This window comes from Chelonoidis abingdonii, chromosome 17 (genome assembly GCF_003597395.2).
Source record: "Chelonoidis abingdonii isolate Lonesome George chromosome 17, CheloAbing_2.0, whole genome shotgun sequence".
NCBI classification, from domain to species: Eukaryota; Metazoa; Chordata; order Testudines; family Testudinidae; genus Chelonoidis; species Chelonoidis abingdonii.
Window position 1 is genome coordinate 11,578,177 of NC_133785.1, and position 9,550 is coordinate 11,587,726.

At 47.9% G+C, this 9,550-nt stretch overlaps 1 protein-coding gene across 2 annotated transcripts in view; it reads left to right on the plus strand.

Annotated features, from left to right (window-relative positions):
- The window catches only part of PACS1 (phosphofurin acidic cluster sorting protein 1), a 548,517-nt gene that overhangs the window by 144,356 nt on the left and 394,611 nt on the right, over positions 1–9,550 (plus strand). The gene's annotated exons all lie outside the window — the stretch shown is intronic.

Consider the following 9,550-nt stretch of genomic DNA (forward strand, 5'->3'; position numbering starts at 1 on the left):
ACTGTGTGACCCCAGTCCAGACCACTGTCCTGCTGTCTTCAGCCTCTCTGGGAACATGAACATGATCCCCCGTAGAAGGATGGAGCACTAGAGAAAGGAAACAATTCATTCACTCATGCCAGGGGCAGAGCCAGAAATTGAACCCAGGAGTCTGATGCCCAGCCCACATTCTAACCTGCTAGACCCCACTTCCCTCTGGGGCAAAAACCCAAGGGTCTATGCTCTCAACCCCCAGAGGGGGAACACAGCACCGTGTTTATACCCCCTACAGCTTTATACCCCTAAAATCTGCAGGATATTCATCCTGGAGTCTGATTCGTGGGTGAGCCCTGAAGAGCCCCTCGACATGCTTTCCCTGCCCCTGCACCTCTTACTCATCCACAAGGGGGCCTGTTTGGCCGCTTAGCCTCAGTGCTGGCGATGCTGGCAAAGCGTGGATTAGTGCCCACGGGCAGGGTTGTGTGTTTGTCCAGTGGAGAACTGGGCTGAGACCCTGCAAACGTGCCTTACACAGGGTGCATCCAGGCCAGAACTGGCATCCCCGTGAGAGGAAGGGCCCCATGTCTCATTCCCAGACCACCTGCCCCATGGCTAGATTGGAGCCAGCCCCCCAGTGTGGAAAGGTGCCATGTTAAATCTGCTTAACTGCCCTGTTGCCCCAAGGCTTATGTGCTGAGGCTGCAGCTCTAGCTGCTTTTTGCATAAAGCAGTGAGGTGGGGGCATGTGTTGAGATGGGGGTTCAGATGCTATCTCAGCCCCTTGAGCTGTCCATCTTATCCCCAACTGCCCATGACCTGTTGGTCTTTGCTGCAGACCTGGCACCCCCAGGGCCTGGCTCCTGGCCCTGTCACTCAAAGGGCATTATTCCTGCCCTGGCAGCTCTAGGAGCATTGTCCTGCAGCTGCCCCAGATACCTCCCATTCTGGAAGTCCCTGGAGCCAGACGAGTGCAGGGCTGGGGGCTGTGCTGCTCCCCAGTGCATGCTGGGACAGGACTGCAGGGTCTATGGGCACCACCACGATGCATACCATGCAGCTCAGCATTGCTGTCTGTACCCCACCCAGCTCCCACATGAGGGCAGCAATCATCTCTCAGTCACTCAGGGACCCCTCCTCCTGTGGCTGCTGGCTGGATCTCTCTCTGAATCACATTCTTCCACATCACTCCAGGAATCCAGGACTCCTGCCTGCCCCAGCCAGTTCCTGGTCTCTGCTGTTCAGTAGCTGCTGGCACCGTCTCTGATGGGTGCGGTAAGATCCTTTGGCTTGCTGGGAGGGCGCACTGAACTGACCTCCACAGGGAGGGGGCATCATTCGAGCCCATGGTGGCCTGGCACTCAGCCGGGGGAGGCAGGGTGGCCATGCTAGGCTGGGATGAAGAATACTTCTAGAGCCTAGGAGAGAAAATCATAAGTGAGCCAGAGAAATGAAAGCAGAGGCCATAATAGAACCCAAGCATCTGGAGCCAGCGCCTGATCTTCCAGACACCCAAGAGTCCCTGTGCCACCCTCAAAGCCAGGCAGCCTTTATTCCTCACTCTCCCCGGTATTGAACTCAAGTCAGATCACTCCAAAACCTCAGCTGTGTTTGGCAGAACAAGGAAACCACAGCGAGAAACATCACAGTGGGATTCAATTGGTCTTTCAGCGCCCCCACCCTGCAGCCCAGCACCCTTATTGAGATCCCTGTGTGTCTCAGGGACATCTCCCATGCCACCATGCTGAAGGCTGGAGCAGGATCCCATGTCGGACCCCGAGGTGGGCTTGTCACCTCACCTGTTCTTGGTTGAGGCTGCCCAGTCCTGTTGGTGGTGGTTCCTGAACCAGTTTCTCGTAAGGTTGGGCGGTGAGGCCTGGGGCAGGTGGCACTTGCCAGGCAGGCTGGAGTCCTGCAGCAGGTTCTGTAAAGCTCCTGGGAACAGATGGAGATGGGTGTCAGTGCAGTAATGAGGTATTGGGGAGTCTCCTGTGCCCCACTTTGATGAACACCCCCTCCCCCAAGCAACACATGGTCCCCTACAGAGTATTCCCCATCCTAGGTGGGAGCATCTCCTACGGTCTGTTCTCTCTGTGGCTGGGGGCGGACAGGATCATCCTCTACTGTGATGGACAAAGCACATGTCAGTGCCTTCAGCATGGGTTTGCACTAGAAGGGCACTTGTAGTTTTACTGTTAAACAGGCAAGCTTCCTTTGAACTGGGCAATGATAGTTGAGACTAATTTGTACAGTAATTAACTAGATTTATATTGCACTTTTCCTCTATCAGGTGCAAATAACTCAAAGAAGGAGTGGACGAGCTCACTCCAACCCCCGCCAAGGGAGGAACAGGCGGTAGAGAGGATGAGCCCACAGGATAAACATGCCCATTTTACAGATTGGGATCGATGTACAGAGGTGTTATGTGATCTGTCCAAGGTCACATAGTCAGTCAGTGGCAGAGATTAAAACCCAGGTTTCCTGGCTGAGGCCCTGTGTACTTAGGCCCAAAACGTCATTGGGAACATGAGTGAAAATGTGAATTAGGACGGACTGTGCCAATAAAGCCACTAGGCCTTGTGTAACCGGCGACAACAACGGGGCTCTCTCGCCCCCTCTCCTGGCTAGGCCTCAGAAATTTGAGTCAGCTATAGTGCTTGAGCTCATTGAACAGCAGAGGCTCACACTTCTAGAGCCAGTTCACTTGCTCTGCTGCTGTCCCCAGCCAGGGGCATCATATTACATGTAGTCAAACAGCTGGGTAAGACAAACACTGACTCCCAGCCAATACATCCTAATATATGGGCCAGATGCTCACGTACACCCGAAAGGAGCAACCCCCTAGTCAGGCGGTGTGTGCGCAAAGGTAGCTTGAAGTGCTGCGGGGTTGGACTGCTTGCTCCTGGGGCTGCTTTGCACAAACTTTTGGATCCAGGTGACAGGAGCCCGGCTGTCCGTTTGGGTCAAACATGGCAGAACTCCCGTAACAGCTGCCATTTTTGCATGATTTTGACCCAACATGGCAAAAGTTTCACACCTGCTATGCAAACATGCTAGGCCATGAGACGTGGCCTCAGCCTAGAGCCCTTGTTGAGCCTTGGAGCCAGCTGGCGAATGCTAGCCTGAGCCAGAACCCTCTTCCGCAGCCCAGCCATAGCTCTGCTTCATACTGCTGTCACGTGTTGCTTAACAGGGCTGGGCTGTATTTAGTGGCACCCCATCTTCCACCCTTCTCCCCTGTGGTTCTCCTGGGGAGCCCCCTTCCCTCCTAGGGGTTAGGAAAATGCTGGGGTTCCAGGCTCTCCCAAGCTTCTCTCATTAGTACAACGTAAAACCCAACCTCATGGCACATGCACAGGAATGAGGGCCCCAGCACTACATTCTGAATGGGGCTTTAGGGGCGCAGTTTTTCAGGGACCATCACGACAACTATTTTAGAAAGAAAAGGTGCCCTTGTTCCCACTGTAAGGGCCCATCCGTTCTGGGGCATCTCACTCACTTGTAAGGCCTGGGGTTGCTCGGGGCCAGAGTAGACCAAAGCACTCAGGTACCCAGCATGGCAGGTGTAGCGCCACTCGGAGGCATTCACCGTAGATGTACAGCTAGGTCTGGTAGGTGCTATCTCCACTGGGTTCTAATAATCACTGAGCCCCATGGCTGAGTGAAAGGATATTTTACTAGGGCTGGCAGGAAAGGGCAGAGGTTGCACCCCCCTCAGCACAGAGGTTTAACCAGTTACATTTTAAAATGAGCAATAATGGGTTTTCTTTGGGACCTGGGGGCAGTTCAATTGAGTGTCAGGGCTCTTCAGGGCCAGGGCCTGGGGGTCCCTCTCCAGTCCTGTCTCTATTCAAAGAAATAGAAGCTTGTGGGTTTCCAGGCCAGTGTCTCTCATTGGGCCCTTCTGCACTGGCTCCCTGTCCAGCTGCTGCTGCCCCATCAGCCCCCTGCAGAGCCACACCCAGCTGTAAGGCTGGCAGTCACAGCCTGTTTGATGTGCGAGGCTGTGCACACAGCCCAGGGATTCTGCTCTGCATCCAGGTTCTCTGCAGCTCCTGGCTTGCCATGCAGCCACTGGCCCTGCCTCCCCTCAGATCCTATCCGCTTGCTGGTTCAGGTCATTTCCCCTTACCTGTCCAGGAGACAGGGAAGTGCTGTGGAGAGGGGGCTGATGGGAGTTATGGTCCCTTACTTACCATCTCCATCACCTTCCATAGCTTCCTCAAGCAAAGGAAAGTTCTCTCACTCATGAGTGATGTTGTCTCTCCCCATCAGCGAGGCAACAGTCATAACAAATCAGCTGGCATGTGTTACACTTTTATATTGCTATGCTGGAGGCTGGGTGAAACCTTGTTGTCACTGGTGGGTGTGACAGCTGCCTTTCTAAAAAGGAATTAAGCTCCTTGTGGCAGAAGATAGCTGAACCAATAGGAGCCACTCCCCACAACACAGGTAACATGCCAGGCCAGTCAGGCGCTGAGCTAGGAGGGCAGAGAGGTTTCACAGGGGGGGCTGAATGCAAACAGAGGGCTGGGTAATGTTTTGGTGAGCTGCATGTGAGAAAACAGGGACAGTGGCAACACCACAGAAACACACAGAGAAGGCAGTAGAAAGCCAAAGACAGCTAGAGATGTTCTTGTCACGTGACCCTGAAAGAAAACTGAGAGGGGGCTTTTTGGGCAGATTGCTGGCTGGAAAAACAGGCTTGCCTGACTGAGCAAGGAAACTGTTTCCTAGTTGATTCCTACTGTGTTCAGAGAACCAGCACTTTGTGTGCATTCTTTATGCATAAACAGGATTGCCCCAAAGAAAGACCTTACCCATCATCAATTTCTCCTCTTCACAGAAACAACCCACAAGACCCTGCATGTTGGCTAACCATTTGGGTCAAAAGGGGTAACACTTTACAATTCCCGCTGCTGAGAACTGACATGGTTGTTAAGAACATAAGAATGGCCATACTGGGTCAGAGCAATGCTGGATCTAACCCAGAAACTATGGAAAACAAAGTCCTTGGCTTTGAGGTGCTCTAGTCTCATCTCTGCTGAACAAGCAGCAAAGATTACTGTGCTGTCTGTAATTTACAGGAATGCAAACTGAGCCCCCAGGTTCCTTCCCCTGCTTCTACCCTCAAAACATGACTTAATGTGACGGTATCTGGATAGGGCCAAACTGTAGGGCGACAGAGCATGACTAATTGCCAAAGCACAGGGCAAATACATTTGTGGCATTTAGATATGGGTAGTTTACTCTGTGGAAACAGAGAGCCGTTCTTGAGAAGGCAGTGTGCCGGAGTGAAGTGAAGAATCAGGAACCAGGAAGGCCCAGCTCCTCAAAGCTGCTGAAGCACCTAACTCCCCTTTTATTTCAGTGAGAATTGGGTGCCAAAATACCTTTGAGGATATGGGCCAAAATTCCTTAGTATTATCTGAGAATCTGACTCATTTTCTTGATTTTGAGCAGTTAACTGCTACATGATTTCGTCATCTCAGTTCAAACAGGGCCTCACTGAAAAACACATGTAGTGAACAATTTCCCTGGGTTAATACATGTCAAACTACAGCACCATTAGAAGGCAGCAGTGACAGAAAGGGGAACCAGTTCTGATGGGCCCCTGGGACACGCCAGTCAATCACTGGAGTTTTCCTGTATTCCTCCCCCCTTGTCTCTTCTTCGTGTTTCCAAATCCATGTGGAAATCAAGGATTATTTCCTGTGAATCGATTCTGAGTTGGATGGGCAAATCTTTTAGTGGTTTTACATGTCACCTTTTTGGTGTGTGGGGTCACTTGATTATTGATGGCTGATTGGGCAAGTGTCTTTTATACACATGCTATGTGTTTCTATGAATGAGCTGTTTTAAAATTAGTTATTTTGATCTTAAAATTTCAGGGAACAATTTCTTCCCATCAGATTGCTAGGAACCAGACCAGTTCTGACTGGTGCATTAAGAAATTGTACAAAGACATCACATCACTAGGGTTTTGTCATCCTTCCAAGCTATTTTTTGGAGTCACAGACCTATTTAGAGTTCACAAATCCCATTTCCTTGTAACAGAACCGTAGAAATCAGAAATGAAACAGACCGACTGCATGCAGTCCACTTCCTTGGCAATGCAGGAGTGAACCTCAAATACTCAGGTTTACTTCCATGTTCAATTCAGCTTTTTAAAACTCTCTCCTAGTTAACGTGACGCCTGCATTACTATGGTATGCCAGGTGTATGCCACACCACGGGGGGAGCCCTAGCCTAATAAACAAGGATAGCACAGGTGCTCTATGCCATTATGCCAAAGATAATATTTTTGCGTTGGAATTTCTTTTCCACTGCTTCTCAGCTCCCTCATTCACAACATTCAAGACAATAGAATTTTCAGGCCCAATGCTCAGGTGAGTTCAAAATTAGTTAAAATCAGTTTCAGCCTCCTTAAATATCGGCAGAGTGTATTCTGAGAGGCTGCAGAACCTGTTGGTGCAGGATGTTCTAGAATGGGACGGGCTTCCGCACAAAGAGATCAAGAGAGATTTCTATACACTCACTCCTCCACTGCCTCCCCCCAGCCTCCCCCCAGCACCCACAGGAATTTGTTATTATTATAAGAGCTGAGTGAAAGTCAGAATTTCTGTCAACATTTATTTTTGTCTCAGATTGGGACCAAAAGTTGAAATTTTTAATGTTTTTGAGGAACCAAAATTCTGAAAATTTTCAATTGAGAAACGTCCAGTGTTTCATTACAACTTTTTTGAGTGAAAAGAAACACTCTGACCTTCCTAAAATGGAAATATTTAATTTTGGTTTATTGAACTGACCCAGAATGCTTAGTTTTGAATCAGTTCAATATTAAATTGCACTTTTCCATAATTTCATATTGCCTTATGGGAGTTGTAGTTCAGAAGTCTCCCCTCGCTCCCACCCCCAGCCGTTACAACAAACCCCAGTATATTCCTGCAAAAATGAAGGGTTCCTCCTGTTGCCCAGTCATCCAGGCCATCTCCAAGATCTATGGATGCAACTGACTTTTTTTAAACGGACACATTTTCAAACATATTAAAAAGCCTAACAAATGCAGGCTGCATAGTCAAATAGGCCCCAAACTTGGAAAATTAAGACTTCAAGCCCCCTTGGATTTGCAGAGTTTTTGTATACATCCATTTTCAAAAGAATCCACCATTTCAGCCACCATAAATAGAGCAAAAACTGCATTATATTTCACATACTGAAATTATCTTGATAGTCTAGACGCTTACACACAATTTGCACAAACGTGTGAGGATTAGTTTGCTATCCTCGATACTTTTAAAACGGATTTGACAACCCCATTTCATTTGTGTGTGCGCACCAACAACCCATGTTGTAATTGTTAAAACTTCTAACTTTCGTTATAATCTCCCCCAGGAAATTCACCCCTCCCCTCAGGCAATTTCTTCTGCTGAGATTGCTAGAGTACCTGGAAACAGTCCTAGGAAGAACGGAGGAAAGAAACAGCATTTGGCCATTCTGTTTTGGCACAATAGCCCCGATTCAGCAAAAGACTTAAGCACATGCTTATCTCTCTCAGAAACTATACAAATCTAAAAAGGGTTTGAAGCCTTTATTTTTCCAAAGTTTGGGTACATTTTTTCTTTAAGTCAACATATGCACCTCCTTGCTCAAGTGCTTTCCTGAACCAGGGCCTTGTGGCAGGAGGCTCGCTTGTGGGTATTAAGGTTTTAATATATCATCACCTCTTAACTGTCACCAAAACTAAATTTGCTGTCAAATGTGTGCATGGGTTCTTTCCCAGTGCAGTGCACTACTGCCTCTCTGGAATTACACACACTGCTCTTGCTGACTGTTTCACCAATGAACAAACCACAACATTCCAAAGAGGTGGGCAGGAAAAGCCTTTTAAATAACAAAGTACCATTTTAAAAGATGGTAAGTATAGACCGTCTATAAAAGTTTGTGTCCAATAGAGCCCTACACATTCCCAGTTTTCCTTGTAGCCTCCATTGAAATCCAAAGGTCATCCTTCCATTTGAAAGCTTCCTGTGAAACACATCAGCAGTTGTAGCTTTGCCTTCGATCAGTGATGGCTGCAATGTTCTTGAGCCAGCTCATGTACCAGTGAGGATTGGAAACCAAGGCCGGGAAAGATAGGATGTCCTGCAAAGCAATGCAGCCAAGCATCAGCAACAAGCCGCTTGGAGCTTTTACATATTAAACGGCTTCTCCCTAGATCAGTACTTCTCAAATTATCTGATGTGACAGACTGGCAGTTTTTTTCCCCCAATGTGCCAGGGACCGGTATCATATTTGTGCCATATTATTATCATTTTTGCATAGGCACGTAGCACATCAGATCAGAAAAACCAACATTCTTCACTGTATGAATTGGTATGGGAGTGTGGCGTACATGCGGAGGTGTTCCCATTTAAATACACTGAAGGCTGACTGAAATGCTGTGCATCTGGGCAGATAGTATAAAATGACTAGATCCAAGAAAATATTATTTGAACATTCGTAGTAATATTTATATCAGAAACAATATAATGAATAAAATAAAAATTGGCAGACATTTTTTATTTTGTTTATTTATCAATGTTATAATATGTGCTTCTGAAAACATATTTAATATTTTCAGCTTTTATCGACTGATAATTATTCTTGGTGGAATTCCGGTGTGATTTTTAAATTATACTATTATTTCTCTCTTTCTTTCCTGGAAACTCGCTGCGGACCAGCAGCCAATGGCTCGCAGACTGGCACCGGTCCACGGACCACCACTTTGAGTAGCACTGCTCTAGATCATGGTATTAGACTTTAGGGCCTGGTTTTCGCAAGCGCACAAGCAATCAGACAGCATGTTTGAGCTTCCTATTAGTAGCTTGCATGTGCAAACACCTTCTGTGTGCAAACTGGACATGCAGTTATGAAAGCTGGAGCTGCTGAAGCTTTTGATTATATGATGAGTTGACAAAAGTAGGTCAGGTGGATAGATATACCGAGGAAACAATAAGTCCTTCTTTCATTATATCCCTGGATCCATCCCTCTGCTTCTTACAGGCTTTGCAAGGTACCATATGAAAGGCCCGAATCAGTGCCTTGGAAGCCAATAGAAGCCATTTTCCATGCAGCCAACTGACTTTAACTCTTCCCTTAAAAATCAGTAATACTCTCTGCTGCTTCCGTTACCTTTATTATAAATCTGATCATGGCTGAAACAGCGACACACAGGAGGCTGTGGCTGAAGCAGCTTTTACCTGTTATACTTCTCAGTAGTATTTAGGTATTTACTAGCAGCAAAGAGTCCTGTGGCACCTTATAGACTAACAGACGTATGGGAGCATGCAGGGCCGTCCTTAGGATTTATGGGGCCCTATGCAGTATTATTAAACTGGTGCCTCTATGTCGGATGGCAGCCCAAGCTCACAGCCTGGTGGGGAAGGGGGAGGAGGGACGAGACAGCAAAGGATAATGAGATGCCCGGCCTGCCTCATGGTGGCGGAGAGTCACAGTTCCCCGCAGAGACTCCCATACCCTCTCCCTCATGCAGAATGGACATGAAGAAAGTACCTAATTAAAAGCACTAAAA